At 49.5% G+C, this 17433-nt stretch overlaps 1 long non-coding RNA gene across 1 annotated transcript in view; it reads left to right on the forward strand.

The window, feature by feature from the left end:
* LOC115139020 (uncharacterized) overlaps positions 1–17183 on the forward strand; it is a 49105-nt gene extending 31922 nt beyond the window's left edge. Inside the window, exon 4 of the long non-coding RNA XR_010465415.1 lies at positions 16897–17183. This is a non-coding gene — a long non-coding RNA (uncharacterized LOC115139020). The remainder of the gene's footprint in view (positions 1–16896) is intronic.
* Positions 17184–17433: the final 250 nt, after the last annotated feature.

Below are 17433 nucleotides of genomic sequence, written 5' to 3' on the forward strand. Positions count from 1 at the left end.
TCTGTAGAGGAACGGACAGCCCCGTCTCTCTCTCTCTCTCTCTCTGCCCTGTCCACCATGCGGCCAGTCTCTGTAGAGGAACGGACAGCCCCGTCTCTCTCTCTCTCTCTCTCTGCCCTGTCCACCATGCGGTCAGTCTCTGTAGAGGAACGGACAGCCCCGTCTCTCTCTCTCTCTCTGCCCTGTCCACCATGCGGTCAGTCTCTGTAGAGGAACGACAGCCCCGTGTCTCTCTTTCTGCCCTGTCCACCATGCGGTCAGTCTCTGTAGAGGAATGCACAGCCCTGTCTCTCTCTCTCTCTGCCCTGTCCAACATGCGGTCAGTCTCTGTAGAGGAAGGCACAGCCCCGTCTCTCTCTCTCTCTTTCTGCCCTGTCCACCATGCGGTCAGTCTCTGTAGAGGAACGCACAGCCCTGTCTCTCTCTCTCTCTGCCCTGTCCACCATGCGGTCAGTCTCTGTAGAGGAACGCACAGCCCTGTCTCTCTCTCTCTCTGCCCTGTCCACCATGCGGTCAGTCTCTGTAGAGGAACGCACAGCCCTGTCTCTCTCTCTCTCTGCCCTGTCCACCATGCGGACAGTCTCTGTAGAGGAACGGACAGCCCTGTCTCTCTCTCTCTCTCTCTGCCCTGTCCACCATGAGGTCAGTCTCTGTAGAGGACCGCACAGCCCTGTCTCTCTCTCTCTCTGCCCTGTCCACCATGCGGTCAGTCTCTGTAGAGGAAGGCACAGCCCCGTCTCTCTCTCTCTCTTTCTGCCCTGTCCACCATGCGGTCAGTCTCTGTAGAGGAAAGCACAGCCCTGTCTCTCTCTCTCTCTCTCTCTGCCCTGTCCACCATGCGGTCAGTCTCTGTAGAGGAACGCACAGCCCTGTCTCTCTCTCTCTCTCTCTCTCTCTCTGCCCTGTCCACCATGCGGTCAGTCTCTGTAGAGGAAGGCACAGCCCCGTCTCTCTCTCTCTCTTTCTGCCCTGTCCACCATGCGGTCAGTCTCTGTAGAGGAACGCACAGCCCTGTCTCGCTCGCTCTCTCTCTCTGCCCTGTCCACCATGCGGTCAGTCTCTGTAGAGGAACGGACAGCCCCGTGTCTCTCTCTCTCTCTGCCCTGTCCACCATGAGGTAAGTCTCTGTAGAGTCCCGGACAGCCCTGTCTCTCTCTCTCTCGCTGCCCTGTCGACCATGCAGTCATTCTCTGTAGAGGAACGGACAGCCCCGTCTCTCTCTGCCCTGTCCACCATGCGGTCAGTCTCTGTAGAGGAACGGACAGCCCTGTCTCTCTCTCTCTCTCTCTCTCTCTGCCCTGTCCACCATGCGGTCAGTCTCTGTAGAGGAATGGACAGCCCTGTCTCTCTCTCTCTCTCTCTCTGCCCTGTCCACCATGCGGTCAGTCTCTGTAGAGGAATGCACAGCCCTGTCTCTCTCTCTCTGCCCTGTCCACCATGCGGTCAGTCTCTGTAGAAGGCACAGCCCCGTCTCTCTCTCTCTCTCTTTCTGCCCTGTCCACCATGCGGTCAGTCTCTGTAGAGGAACGCACAGCCCTGTCTCTCTCTCTCTCTGCCCTGTCCACCATGCGGTCAGTCTCTGTAGAGGAACGCACAGCCCTGTGTCTCTTTCTCTCTTTCTGCCCTGTCCACCATGCGGTCAGTCTCTGTAGAGGAATGCACAGCCCTGTCTCTCTCTCTCTCTGCCCTGTCCACCATGCGGTCAGTCTCTGTAGAGGAAGGCACAGCCCCGTCTCTCTCTCTCTCTTTCTGCCCTGTCCACCATGCGGTCAGTCTCTGTAGAGGAACGCACAGCCCTGTCTCTCTCTCTCTCTGCCCTGTCCACCATGCGTTCAGTCTCTGTAGAGGAACGCACAGCCCTGTCTCTCTCTCTCTCTCTGCCCTGTCCACCATGCGGTCAGTCTCTGTAGAGGAACGCACAGCCCTGTCTCTCTCTCTCTCTGCCCTGTCCACCATGAGGTCAGTCTCTGTAGAGGAAAGCACAGCCCTGTCTCTCTCTCTCTCTCTCTCTGCCCTGTCCACCATGCGGTCAGTCTCTATAGAGGAACGCACAGCCCTGTCTCTCTCTCTCTCTCTCTCTCTGCCCTGTCCACCATGAGGTCAGTCTCTGTAGAGGAACGCACAGCCCTGTCTTTCTCTCTCTCTCTGCCCTGTCCACCATGCGGTCAGTCTCTGTAGAGGAACGGACAGCCCTGTCTCTCTCTCTCTCTCTGCCCTGTCCACCATGCGGTGAGTCTCTGTAGAGGAACGGACAGCCCTGTCTCTCTCTGCCCTGTCCACCATGCGGTAAGTCTCTGTAGAGGAACGGACAGCCCTGTCTCTCTCTCTCTCTCTCTCTCTCTCTCTCTGCCCTGTCCACCATGCGGTCAGTCTCTGTAGAGGAACGGACAGCCCCGTCTCTCTCTCTCTCTGCCCCGTCGACCATGCGGTCAGTCTCTGTAGAGGAACGGACAGCCCCGTCTCTCTCTGCCCTGTCCACCATGCGGTCAGTCTCTGTAGAGGAACGGACAGCCCTCTCTCTCTCTCTCTCTCTGCCCTGTCCACCATGCGGTCAGTCTCTGTAGAGGAATGGACAGCCCTGTCTCTATCTCTCTCTCTCTCTGCCCTGTCCACCATGCGGTCAGTCTCTGTAGAGGAATGCACAGCCCTGTCTCTCTCTCTCTCTGCCCTGTCCACCATGTGGTCAGTCTCTGTAGAGGAAGGCACAGCCCTGTCTCTCTCTCTCTGCCCTGTCCACCATGTGGTCAGTCTCTGTAGAGGAACGCACAGCCCCGTGTCTCTCTCTCTCTCTCTCTCTGCCCTGTCCACCATGCGGTCAGTCTCTGTAGAGGAATGCACAGCCCTGTCTCTCTCTCTCTCTGCCCTGTCCACCATGCGGTCAGTCTCTGTAGAGGAAGGCACAGCCCCGTCTCTCTCTCTCTCTTTCTGCCCTGTCCACCATGCGGTCAGTCTCTGTAGAGGAACGGACAGCCCCGTCTCTCTCTCTCTCTCTCTCTGCCCTGTCCACCATGCGGCCAGTCTCTGTAGAGGAACGGACAGCCCCGTCTCTCTCTCTCTCTCTCTGCCCTGTCCACCATGCGGTCAGTCTCTGTAGAGGAACGGACAGCCCCGTCTCTCTCTCTCTCTCTGCCCTGTCCACCATGCGGTCAGTCTCTGTAGAGGAACGCACAGCCCCGTGTCTCTCTCTCTCTTTCTGCCCTGTCCACCATGCGGTCAGTCTCTGTAGAGGAATGCACAGCCCTGTCTCTCTCTCTCTCTGCCCTGTCCAACATGCGGTCAGTCTCTGTAGAGGAAGGCACAGCCCCGTCTCTCTCTCTCTCTTTCTGCCCTGTCCACCATGCGGTCAGTCTCTGTAGAGGAACGCACAGCCCTGTCTCTCTCTCTCTCTGCCCTGTCCACCATGCGGTCAGTCTCTGTAGAGGAACGCACAGCCCTGTCTCTCTCTCTCTCTGCCCTGTCCACCATGCGGTCAGTCTCTGTAGAGGAACGCACAGCCCTGTCTCTCTCTCTCTGCCCTGTCCACCATGCGGACAGTCTCTGTAGAGGAACGGACAGCCCTGTCTCTCTCTCTCTCTCTGCCCTGTCCACCATGAGGTCAGTCTCTGTAGAGGACCGCACAGCCCTGTCTCTCTCTCTCTCTGCCCTGTCCACCATGCGGTCAGTCTCTGTAGAGGAAGGCACAGCCCCGTCTCTCTCTCTCTCTTTCTGCCCTGTCCACCATGCGGTCAGTCTCTGTAGAGGAAAGCACAGCCCTGTCTCTCTCTCTCTCTCTCTCTGCCCTGTCCACCATGCGGTCAGTCTCTGTAGAGGAACGCACAGCCCTGTCTCTCTCTCTCTCTCTCTCTCTCTCTCTGCCCTGTCCACCATGCGGTCAGTCTCTGTAGAGGAAGGCACAGCCCCGTCTCTCTCTCTCTCTTTCTGCCCTGTCCACCATGCGGTCAGTCTCTGTAGAGGAACGCACAGCCCTGTCTCGCTCTCTCTCTCTCTCTGCCCTGTCCACCATGCGGTCAGTCTCTGTAGAGGAACGGACAGCCCCGTCTCTCTCTCTCTCTCTGCCCTGTCCACCATGAGGTAAGTCTCTGTAGAGTCCCGGACAGCCCTGTCTCTCTCTCTCTCTCGCTGCCCTGTCGACCATGCAGTCATTCTCTGTAGAGGAACGGACAGCCCCGTCTCTCTCTGCCCTGTCCACCATGCGGTCAGTCTCTGTAGAGGAACGGACAGCCCTGTCTCTCTCTCTCTCTCTCTCTCTGCCCTGTCCACCATGCGGTCAGTCTCTGTAGAGGAATGGACAGCCCTGTCTCTCTCTCTCTCTCTCTGCCCTGTCCACCATGCGGTCAGTCTCTGTAGAGGAATGCACAGCCCTGTCTCTCTCTCTCTCTGCCCTGTCCACCATGCGGTCAGTCTCTGTAGAAGGCACAGCCCCGTCTCTCACTCTCTCTTTCTGCCCTGTCCACCATGCGGTCAGTCTCTGTAGAGGAACGCACAGCCCTGTCTCTCTCTCTCTCTGCCCTGTCCACCATGCGGTCAGTCTCTGTAGAGGAACGCACAGCCCTGTGTCTCTTTCTCTCTTTCTGCCCTGTCCACCATGCGGTCAGTCTCTGTAGAGGAATGCACAGCCCTGTCTCTCTCTCTCTCTGCCCTGTCCACCATGCGGTCAGTCTCTGTAGAGGAAGGCACAGCCCCGTCTTCTCTCTCTCTCTCTCTTTCTGCCCTGTCCACCATGCGGTCAGTCTCTGTAGAGGAACGCACAGCCCTGTCTCTCTCTCTCTCTGCCCTGTCCACCATGCGTTCAGTCTCTGTAGAGGAATGCACAGCCCTGTCTCTCTCTCTCTCTGCCCTGTCCACCATGTGGTCAGTCTCTGTAGAGGAATGCACAGCCCTGTCTCTCTCTGCCCTGTCCACCATGTGGTCAGTCTCTGTAGAGGAACGCACAGCCCCGTGTCTCTCTCTCTCTCTGCCCTGTCCACCATGCGGTCAGTCTCTGTAGAGGAACGCACAGCCCTGTCTCTCTCTCTCTCTGCCCTGTCCACCATGCGGTCAGTCTCTGTAGAGGAACGCACAGCCCTGTTCTCTCTCTCTCTGCCCTGTCCACCATGAGGTCAGTCTCTGTAGAGGAAAGCACAGCCCTGTCTCTCTCTCTCTCTCTCTCTGCCCTGTCCACCATGCGGTCAGTCTCTATAGAGGAACGCACAGCCCTGTCTCTCTCTCTCTCTCTCTCTGCCCTGTCCACCATGAGGTCAGTCTCTGTAGAGGAACGCACAGCCCTGTCTTTCTCTCTCTCTCTGCCCTGTCCACCATGCGGTCAGTCTCTGTAGAGGAACGGACAGCCCTGTCTCTCTCTCTCTCTGCCCTGTCCACCATGCGGTGAGTCTCTGTAGAGGAACGGACAGCCCTGTCTCTCTCTGCCCTGTCCACCATGCGGTAAGTCTCTGTAGAGGAACGGACAGCCCTGTCTCTCTCTCTCTCTCTCTCTCTCTCTGCCCTGTCCACCATGCGGTCAGTCTCTGTAGAGGAACGGACAGCCCCGTCTCTCTCTCTCTCTGCCCCTCGACCATGCGGTCAGTCTCTGTAGAGGAACGGACAGCCCCGTCTCTCTCTGCCCTGTCCACCATGCGGTCAGTCTCTGTAGAGGAACGGACAGCCCTCTCTCTCTCTCTCTCTCTGCCCTGTCCACCATGCGGTCAGTCTCTGTAGAGGAATGGACAGCCCTGTCTCTATCTCTCTCTCTCTCTGCCCTGTCCACCATGCGGTCAGTCTCTGTAGAGGAATGCACAGCCCTGTCTCTCTCTCTCTCTGCCCTGTCCACCATGTGGTCAGTCTCTGTAGAGGAAGGCACAGCCCTGTCTCTCTCTCTCTCTGCCCTGTCCACCATGTGGTCAGTCTCTGTAGAGGAACGCACAGCCCCGTGTCTCTCTCTCTCTCTCTCTGCCCTGTCCACCATGCGGTCAGTCTCTGTAGAGGAATGCACAGCCCTGTCTCTCTCTCTCTGCCCTGTCCACCATGCGGTCAGTCTCTGTAGAGGAAGGCACAGCCCCGTCTCTCTCTCTCTCTTTCTGCCCTGTCCACCATGCGGTCAGTCTCTGTAGAGGAACGGACAGCCCCGTCTCTCTCTCTCTCTCTCTCTGCCCTGTCCACCATGCGGTCAGTCTCTGTAGAGGAACGGACAGCCCCGTCTCTCTCTCTCTCTCTGCCCTGTCCACCATGCGGTCAGTCTCTGTAGAGGAACGGACAGCCCCGTCTCTCTCTCTCTCTCTGCCCTGTCCACCATGCGGTCAGTCTCTGTAGAGGAACGCACAGCCCCGTGTCTCTCTCTCTCTTTCTGCCCTGTCCACCATGCGGTCAGTCTCTGTAGAGGAATGCACAGCCCTGTCTCTCTCTCTCTCTGCCCTGTCCAACATGCGGTCAGTCTCTGTAGAGGAAGGCACAGCCCCGTCTCTCTCTCTCTCTTTCTGCCCTGTCCACCATGCGGTCAGTCTCTGTAGAGGAACGCACAGCCCTGTCTCTCTCTCTCTCTGCCCTGTCCACCATGCGGTCAGTCTCTGTAGAGGAATGCACAGCCCTGTCTCTCTCTCTCTCTCTCTGCCCTGTCCACCATGCGGTCAGTCTCTGTAGAGGAAGGCACAGCCCCGTCTCTCTCGCTCTCTTTCTGCCCTGTCCACCATGCGGTCAGTCTCTGTAGAGGAAGGCACAGCCCCGTCTCTCTCGCTCTCTTTCTGCCCTGTCCACCATGTGGTCAGTCTCTGTAGAGGAACGCACAGCCCTGTCTCTCTCTCTCTCTCTCTCTCTCTCTCTCTGCCCTGTCCACCATGCGGTCAGTCTCTGTAGAGGAATGCACAGCCCTGTCTCTCTCTCTCTCTGCCCTGTCCACCATGCGGTCAGTCTCTGTAGAGGAAGGCACAGCCCCGTCTCTCTCTCTCTCTTTCTGCCCTGTCCACCATGCGGTCAGTCTCTGTAGAGGAACGGACAGCCCCGTCTCTCTCTCTCTCTCTCTCTGCCCTGTCCACCATGCGGCCAGTCTCTGTAGAGGAACGGACAGCCCCGTCTCTCTCTCTCTCTCTCTCTGCCCTGTCCACCATGCGGTCAGTCTCTGTAGAGGAACGGACAGCCCCGTCTCTCTCTCTCTCTCTCTCTGCCCTGTCCACCATGCGGTCAGTCTCTGTAGAGGAACGGACAGCCCCGTCTCTCTCTCTCTCTCTCTGCCCTGTCCACCATGCGGTCAGTCTCTGTAGAGGAACGGACAGCCCTGTCTCTCTCTCTCTCTCTCTGCCCAGTCCACCATGCGGTCAGTCTCTGTAGAGGAACGGACAGCCCTGTCTCTCTCTCTCTCTGCCCTGTCCACCATGCGGTCGGTCTCTGTAGAGGAACGGACAGCCCTGTCTCTCTCTCTCTCTCTCTGCCCTGTCCACCATGCGGTCAGTCTCTGTAGAGGAACGGACAGCCCCGTCTTTCTCTCTCTCTCTCTGCCCTGTCCACCATGCGGTCAGTCTCTGTAGAGGAACGGACAGCCCCGTCTCTCTCTCTCTAACAGACTGCAGAATGCGATCTCTAGTGAAGATCAAATTGAACATGGAGGAGATTGTTGAAGTATGTTTTAATTGCGATGGGAAAGTGTAGTAATTTCCACCCCTGCAGAAAATACATTCAATTGTTTCTTCCACACCTCATCATCCAATGAAGAGTGCCAGGAATGAGACCAATGTGAGGATAGACTCACTCTGAGTAAATCCAGCTGTCAGATTGCGTTATTTTCTTGTGATAACTCATGTTTTTTTGGGGTTAGTTTCTTTGTTTCAATGTGTTTGTTTTTGTTGTTGCTTTCTTTGATTAATTGTAACCTTAAATTATTTATTTTGTTTTATTTAAGGCATTACAGTCAATAAACAATAATTGTAATTTGATTATAACAGTGTAAATGGATTTTTCTCGGCTAAGACTTTTAAAATCTTTTATAATATAATATTAGCAAAACCTCCGGACTCTCCTTCACTGCAGCCGACGTGAGTAAAACATTTAAACGTGTTAACCCTCACAAGACTCCAGGCCCAGACGGCATCCCCAGCCGCGTCCTCAGAGCATGCGCAGACCAACTGGCTGGTGTGTTTGCGGACATATTCAATCAATCCTTATCCCAGTCTGCTGTTCCCACATGCTTCAAGAGGGCCACCATTGTTCCTGTTCCCAAGAAAGCTAAGGTAACTGAGCTAAACAACTACCGCCCAGTTGCACTCACTTCTGTCATCATGAAGTGCTTTGAGAGACTAGTCAAGGGCCATATCACCTCCACCCTACCTGACCCTGACCCACCCTAGACCCACTCCAATTTGCTTACCGCCCCAATAGGTCCACAGACGACGCAATCTCAACCACACTGCACACTGCCCTAACCCATCTGGACAAGAGGAATACCTATGTGAGAATGCTGTTCATCGACTACAGCTCGGCATTTAACACCATAGTGCCCTCCAAGCTCGTCATCAAGCTCGAGACCCTGGGTCTCGACCCCGCCCTGTGCAACTGGGTACTGGACTTCCTGACGGGCGGTCCTCAGGTGGTGAGGGGAGGTAACAACATCTCCACCCCGCTCATCCTCAACACTGGGGCCCCACAAGGGTGCGTTCTGAGCCCTCTCCTGTACTCCCTGTTCACCTGTGACTGCGTGGCCATGCACGCCTCCAACTCAATCATCAAGTTTGCAGACGACACTACAGTGGTAGGCTTGATTACCAACAACGACGAGACAGCCTACAGGGAGGAGGTGAGGGCACTCGGAGTGTGGTGTCAGGAAAATCACCTCATGCTCAACGTCAACAAAACAAAGGAGATGATCGTGTACTTCAGGAAACAGCCGAGGGAGCACCCCCCATCCGCATCGACGGGACAGTAGTGGAGAGGGTAGTAAGTTGTAAGTTCCTCAGCGTACACATCCCGGACAAACTGAATTGGTCCACCCACACAGACAGCGTCGTGAAGAAGCCACAGCAGTGCCTCTTCAACCTCAGGAGGCTGAAGAAATTCAGCTTGTCACCAAAAGCACTCACAAACTTTTACAGATGCACAATCTAGAGCATCCTGTCGGGCTGTATCACCGCCTGGTACGGCAACTGCTCCACCCACAACCATAAGGCTCTCCAGAGGGTAGTGAGGTCTGCACAATGCATCACCGGGGACAAACTACCTGCCCTCCAGGACACCTACACCACCTGATGTCACAGGAAGGCCATAAAGATCATCAAGGACAACAACCACCCGAGCCACTGCCTGTTTACCCCGCTATCATCCAGAAGGCGAGGTCAGTACAGGTGCATCAAAGCAGGGACCGACAGACTGAAAAACAGATTCTATCTCAAGGCCATCAGACTGTTAAACAGCCACCACTAACATTGAGTGGCTGCTGCCAACACACTGACTCAACTCCAGCCACTTCAATAATGGGAATTGATGGAAATTGATGTAAAATATATCACCAGCCACTTTAAACAATGCTACTTAATATAATGTTTACATACCCTACATTACTCATCTCATATGTATATACTGTACTCTATACCATCTACTGCATCTTGCCTATGCCGTTCTGTACCATCACTCATTCATATATTTGTATGTACATATTCTTCATCCCTTTACACTTGTGTGCATAAGGTAGTTGTTGTGAAATTGTTAGGTTAGATTACTCGTTGGTTAGTACTGCATTGTCGGAACTAGAAGCACAAGCATTTCGCTACACTCGCATTAACAACTGCTAACCATGTGTATGTGACAAATAAAATTTGATTTGATTTGTAGAGATGATAGCAGTAACACTGTTAGGGGTCGTAGTAGAACACCTGTATGCTTGTAATATCATATAATATCAATACTTTCTGTTATTAATGATTGATATCTAGGAGATTATATTTTAGCACCTGCCTGTATTATAAAATGCTAATCACAGATTATAATATGCTATATAATAAACCATTTTCTTATCATTTAGAATTTACAGAATGCATCCATTTATTCATTTCACATTTTCAAAAGCAACCATGCTCATACAACAAATATGAACGCCGCCTCCTCCAAGCGACACTACATTTAATTAGCATATTAACAGACATCCTGTGTTGTTGTTTCTGTTGTCTGCGTTCAAACCTGAGAGATTATTACATACACATGAGAGTCACTCTCAGCACTGTTCAAACTGACACACAATCTTCATTTGATTGGCATATTCTATTTATTTCCATGCAGCTGGCTCTTTGGCGTTTTTTGCTTTCAGATTATCCAATAAGAAATGAGCAGCAGCACTCGGGCCCGTGTTGCAATGATGTCACTGATGCAGATTGAATACTCACAATGCTGTTTACCATGCTGGCCTGACTGGGGGTAGGAAAGATTAACTAGATGGGAAACGATGTGGGAAGGAAACCATTTGAGAGAATGTGGAATTTAAAAAAAATTGTACGTTTGGATTTTCCCTGGTTGTCAACTAATTTGTTTGATGTGAGTGGGAGATGGTGAGAGATGTTGGGGGATAGTGGTCCCGGTAATAACATTACAGAGCTCCCTGGTCACTCTAGGTTAGATATCACTGGACTGTAGCCTCACAGGCCACCACAACAACAGCACCCTCTTCCTGAGTGAACAGGAGGTAGGCCTACATGTGATAAATATACTGCCAAATGGCTAAATACAGGCAGAATGTTGAAGTAAAAAGGAATATTTCATTTTCTCTGACAGGTGTAACACACATATTGGAGGTGATCCTCCAAATCCTCCATCTAACATCTGTCCCTGATTGGCACCATATTCTAGTTGAGAAACCTCAATAAATAGAAGAAGAAGTAGAAGGGCACTAAAATGAGTTAGATATCAACAACATTTAGCAGAGGCTCCTCGTCTCTTGCATTCTGATCAACGTCTGGAAGCTCTAACTTATGAAATGTAATTCTGCCCTCCACTGGTACTAAAAAGGTGCATACACACTCAGGAACACACACACACTTCCTGCTCTAACAGTCACTCACATCTCCTGCTCTAACAATCACTCACATCTCCTGCTCTAACAATCACTCACATCTACTGCTCTCACAGTAACTCACATCTCCTGCTCAAACAATCACTAACATATCCTGCTCTAACAATCACTCACATCTACTGCTCTAATGGTCACTCACATATCCTGCTCTAACAATCACTCACATCTACTGCTCTCACAGTAACTCACATCTCCTGCTCAAACAATCACTAACATATCCTGCTCTAACAATCACTCACATCTCCTGCTCTAACAATCACTCACATCTACTGCTCTCACAGTAACTCACATCTCCTGCTCAAACAATCACTAACATATCCTGCTCTAACAATCACTCACATCTACTGCTCTAATGGTCACTCACATCTCCTGCTCTAACAATCACGAACATATCCTGCTCTAACAATCACTCACATCTACTGCTCTAACAGTAACTCACATCTACTGCTCTAACAATCACTAACATATCCTGCTATAACAGTCACTCACATCTACTGCTCTAACAATCACTCACATCTCCTGATCTAACAATCACTCACATCTACTGCTCTAACAGTAACTCACATCTCCTGCTCAAACAGTCACTCACACATCTCCTGCTCTAACAGTCACTCACATCTACTGCTCTAACAATCACTCACATCTCCTGCTCTAACCATCACTCACATCTACTGCTCTAACAGTAACTCACATCTACTGCTCTAACAGGAACACAGATCTCCTGCTCTCACAATCACTAACATCTCCTGCTCTAACAGTCACACACATATCCTGCTCTAGCAGTCACTCACATCTCCTGCTAAAACAATCAATCACATCTCCTGCTCTAGCAGTCACACACATCTCCTGCTCGAACAGTCAATCACATCTCCTGCTCTAGCAGTCACACACATCTCCTGATCTAACAGTCAATCACATCTCCTGCTCTAACAGTCACACACATATCCTGCTCTAACAGTCAATCACATCTCCTGCTCTAACAGTCACACACATATCCTGCTCTAACAGTCAATCACATCTCCTGCTCTAACAGTCAATCACATCTCCTGCTCTAACAGTCACACACATCTACTGCTCTCACAGTAACTCACATCTCCTGCTCAAACAATCACTAACATATCCTGCTCTATCAATCACTCACATCTACTGCTCTAATGGTCACTCACATATCCTGCTCTAACAATCACTCACATCTCCTGCTCTAACAATCACTCACATCTACTGCTCTCACAGTAACTCACATCTACTGCTCTAATGGTCACTCACATATCCTGCTCTAACAATCACTCACATCTCCTGCTCTAACAATCACTCACATCTACTGCTCTCACAGTAACTCACATCTCCTGCTCAAACAATCACTAACATATCCTGCTCTAACAATCACTCACATCTCCTGCTCTAACAATCACTCACATCTACTGCTCTCACAGTAACTCACATCTCCTGCTCAAACAATCACTAACATATCCTGCTCTAACAATCACTCACATCTACTGCTCTAATGGTCACTCACATCTCCTGCTCTAACAATCACTAACATATCCTGCTCTAACAATCACTCACATCTACTGCTCTAACAGTAACTCACATCTACTGCTCTAACAATCACTAACATATCCTGCTATAACAGTCACTCACATCTACTGCTCTAACAATCACTCACATCTCCTGATCTAACAATCACTCACATCTACTGCTCTAACGGTAACTCACATCTCCTGCTCAAACAGTCACTCACAGATCTCCTGCTCTAACAGTCACTCACATCTACTGCTCTAACAATCACTCACATCTCCTGCTCTAACCATCACTCACATCTACTGCTCTAACAGTAACTCACATCTACTGCTCTAACAGGAACACAGATCTCCTGCTCTAGCAGTCACACACATCTCCTGCTCGAACAGTCAATCACATCTCCTGCTCTAGCAGTCACACACATCTCCTGCTCTAACAGTCAATCACATCTCCTGCTCTAACAGTCACACACATATCCTGCTCTAACAGTCAATCACATCTCCTGCTCTAACAGTCACACACATATCCTGCTCTAACAGTCAATCACATCTCCTGCTCTAACAGTCAATCACATCTCCTGCTCTAACAGTCACACACATATCCTGCACTAACAGTCAATCACATCTCCTGCTCTAACAGTCACACACATCTCCTGCTCTAACAGTCACACACATCTCCTGCTCTAGCAGTAACACACATCTCCTGCTCTAACAGTAACTCACATCTACTGCTCTAACAATCACTCACATCTCCTGCTCTAACAATCACTCACATCTACTGCTCAAACAGTCACTCACATCTCCTGCTCAAACAGTCACTCACACATCTCCTGCTCTAACAGTCACTCACATCTACTGCTCTAACAATCACTCACATCTACTGCTCTAACAGTAACTCACATCTACTGCTCTAACAGTAACTCACATCTACTGCTCTAACAGTAACACAGATCTCCTGCTCTAACAATCACTAACATCTCCTGCTCTAGCAGTCACTCACATCTCCTGCTAAAACAGTCAATCACATCTCCTGCTCTAGCAGTCACACACATATCCTGCTCTAACAGTCAATCACATCTCCTGCTCTAACAGTCAATCACATCTCCTGCTCTAGCAGTCACACACATCTCCTGCTCTAACAGTCAATCACATCTCCTGCTCTAACAGTCACACACATCTCCTGCTCTAACAGTCACACACATATCCTGCTCTAGCAGTCACACACATATCCTGCTCTAACAGTCACACACATCTCCTGCTCTAACAGTCACACACATATCCTGCTCTAACAGTCTTTCACATCTCCTGCTCTAACAGTCACACACATATCCTGCTCTAGCAGTCACACACATATCCTGCTCTAACAGTCACACACATATCCTGCTCTAACAGTCTTTCACATCTCCTGTTCTAAAAGTCACACACATCTAGTGGTCTAGCAGTCTTGCCATGCAGGAAAATAGAGTGTACTTTTCAGTGCTACTAAATGAGAATATTTGAACGAGAAATAAACTGTTGAGTTAAACCCAAAATAACTGTCATTTACTGAGTTTGTATTGTTGTTATTGTTTGTATGTCCTATTTGGAACACATTATAACATGTTAAACTGCAATATAAAGACTAGACAAATATATTTACTGCACTGTACATCCACGATATGTTTTGAAAATATAATTGTATATTACAGCACTTTAAGTGGGGTTTATACATATATTAGCTAAAATGTGTACATTTTGTCTCCTTTACGTTTATCTAAAATGCAAAATAACTGCATCTCAGTTTAAACAATTCTGTGTTCTTTGTTTTGAGCTTCGTTCTTGACATTGTGTTACAGTATGTACAGTCCATAAAAAAATATTTTGTACACATAAACAAACAATCTGACTGCATACAAGTAAACAACTCACAAGGCCGTATGACATAAACATCCGTTTTCATCCTTGGTGTGTGTGTGTGTGTGTGTGTGTGTGTGTGTGTGTGTGTGTGTGTGTGTGTGTGTGTGTGTGTGTGTGTGTGTGTGTCCCACCTCGCCTGGCTCCTGTTTGAATGCCTGACCTGGCGTTGTGCGCAGGGAAGGAGGGAGGGAAGGAGGGAGGGAAGGAGGGAGGGAAGGAGCAGCGTGGAACTCTGGGGGCTATGACATGGCTGCTCCCCCGAGGCGTCACCAGAGCCCCTGTCACCCCAGGTGTTGCCAGAGGCGATGGGCCTACTCTTCAGAGAGGATGGAACTCAGTACAAACAGCCTGTACCACCCCCCCCAAAAAAACACACATACAGTCCCTTTGAGTACCTTCAAATAAGTGCTCCTCGTTAAAACTCCTAGTCCTGCTGTCTCAAAGTGCCCTACAGACAATCGGTTCTAATTGGCATGTGTCTGTCTGAGGATTTATTTTCAAATAAATATTATAATATGAAAGGAAAAAGTTCCATGGGTTTAGGTATACATACAATGAAGTGTACGATTTCTCTACCTCAATGTTGTCCTACGTTTCTGAGGGGAAGCAAACTAAAGAAGTTACATCAATTGCATTCGCTCAAAAGATATAGATGATCATAATGAGAACAGTCCCCCCCGTTCCCCTTCCAAACCTGGAATTCATTCTAGCAAATGTATAATTTGAGCTCTCCTACTGTGCTACTGGGATTATCAGTTTGTTGGGGACTCCTGCAGAAAAACTCATTTCATGTGGGTGCCAAAGAACTGCAGGTAATTACTAGTGAAGGAGCACCTTTTCTAACCCGAGTGCATTTGTAACAAAGACAACTGCATCTCCTGCAGAAAGAATGCAGCTCAAAGCGTTTGTCATTTTTAATCTAATGCTCCTGCTGTGAGGGCTGGGCTAGCTACAGCGCTAGCTACAATCACAGACATCTGGAGAGAGAGAGAGAGAGAGAGAGAGGACAGGCATCTAAAAAGGTAGAGGAGAGAGAGAGAGAGAGAGAGAGAGAGAGAGAGAGAGAGAGAGAGAGGGGACAGGCATATAAAAAGGTAGAGGAGAGAGAGAGAGAGAGAGAGAGAGAGAGAGGGAGAGAGAGAGAGAGAGGACAGGCATCTAAAAAGGTAGAGAGAGAGAGAGAGAGAGAGAGAGAGAGAGAGAGAGAGAGAGAGAGAGAGAGAGGACAGGCATCTAAAAAGGTAGAGGAGAGAGAGAGAGAGAGAGAGAGAGAGAGAGAGGGGACAGGCATATAAAAAGGTAGAGGAGAGAGAGAGAGAGAGAGAGGGGACAGGCATATAAAAGGTAGAGGAGAGAGAGAGAGAGAGAGAGAGAGGGGACAGGCATATAAAAAGGTAGAGGAGAGAGAGAGAGAGAGAGAGAGAGAGGGGACAGGCATATAAAAGGTAGAGGAGAGAGAGAGAGAGAGAGAGAGGGGACAGGCATATAAAAAGGTAGAGGAGAGAGAGAGAGATTGCCTCAAATAAAAGAGCAGGAATGAAAAAGAAAGTCTGAGCCACACAAAAAGGCATTCTTAAACAGGTGGACATGTTCTTCTGAAACCTGAGGAGGGATGTGGCTTACACTGTATACTGCTACAGTAGAGCCAAACACTTACCACCATATCGGCAGAGTTTCTCTCTCTCTCTCGCTTTTGCTTTTTATATTTTAGAAAAAAAACAGGGGAAAGATGATTTACCCAATCAATAGTTTTTTGTCTGTCTGTCTGTCTGTCTGTCTGCAAATGTATAAGTGGTGAAGGCCAAGGGTTTCTGCAAAGGCAAGCACTCCCAGCAGCCCCACTCACTCCCTCACTCCCTCTTATCTTTTGTTTGTTCGGAAGTTACATTTATAGACAGTCAGTATCAGAAGCCAACGATAAATGAAGACTGGAAAGGAGGGGAATGGGAGGGAAGAAGGGGGGAAAAAAGCTCAAAGTGTTTCAAGCTATTGTTGAAACAATGAAATTACATTGCCTATCAAACTCAGCTTCACAGGTTAGAGCTCCTAATTGCCTGACAAAAATTGATACTTCAGTCATAACACTGTAATATAATAGAAGGCCAAATTAAATTTGATCGAGGGGCAGAAAACGACGGTATCACTCAGCGGCGCAGAAAGGAGGAGATCAACTAGCATGATATAATGGATCAAAAATGGAAATGATTCATTAATCGCATTGGGTTTTCCAATAAAGGAAATGACACAGTTCAGACGTCTTCGTAAAAAACACTATTAATTAAAGGGATGATAGATCTAACAAGGCATGGAGCCGGGAGAAGTCTCTTTCTTCCTCTCTCACTTCATATCTCTTTCTCTACCCCTCTTTTTCTTTCTCTTCCCCCGCTTTCTTTCTTTCTCTCGTTCCAGCTCTCTACCTAGGCCTCATTCTTTCTTTTTTTCTTCCCCTCTCTCTCTGTTTAGGTAAAGGACGCAGATTGACATTTATTGTCATGAATCTTGGCCTGGAGGCAGAAATGAGTGAGACATGTCTCCTACTGAAAGTATGAAAGTAATGCGTTGTGAAACTGATGTGTGTTTAATATTTAATAATGCATATGCAGGATTAGTGATATGTACATGTTAGGATGGCTACCTTGGAGAAATGGAAATTGTGAACCTGACCCATTCTCTCCAGTATAATATGAAAAGGAAAATGTGAGACACCTGCAAAGTCAAAATTGGTTATATTGTAAAAAAATAAAATTATAATGGAGAAAACAAAAATGTGCTTTTTGGTCTTCATTTAAGTTTAGGGTTTGGCATTAGGGTTAGGTTTCAAATCAAATGTTATGACCACTCTGCAGAGCTGCCTTCACAACAAGATTTGTGAAGAAAAATGCTAACCTGCGTGAAGGTCAGTCAGGACGAATTCAGACCGAGTCTGGACAGACCACACAACTCTGAGCCTCTGGTCCATTTCTCCGCCACCATTCCAAACAGCCTGTACATAGCCCTCTG

This window comes from Oncorhynchus nerka, linkage group LG12 (genome assembly GCF_034236695.1).
Source record: "Oncorhynchus nerka isolate Pitt River linkage group LG12, Oner_Uvic_2.0, whole genome shotgun sequence".
Classification (NCBI taxonomy): domain Eukaryota; kingdom Metazoa; phylum Chordata; class Actinopteri; order Salmoniformes; family Salmonidae; genus Oncorhynchus; species Oncorhynchus nerka.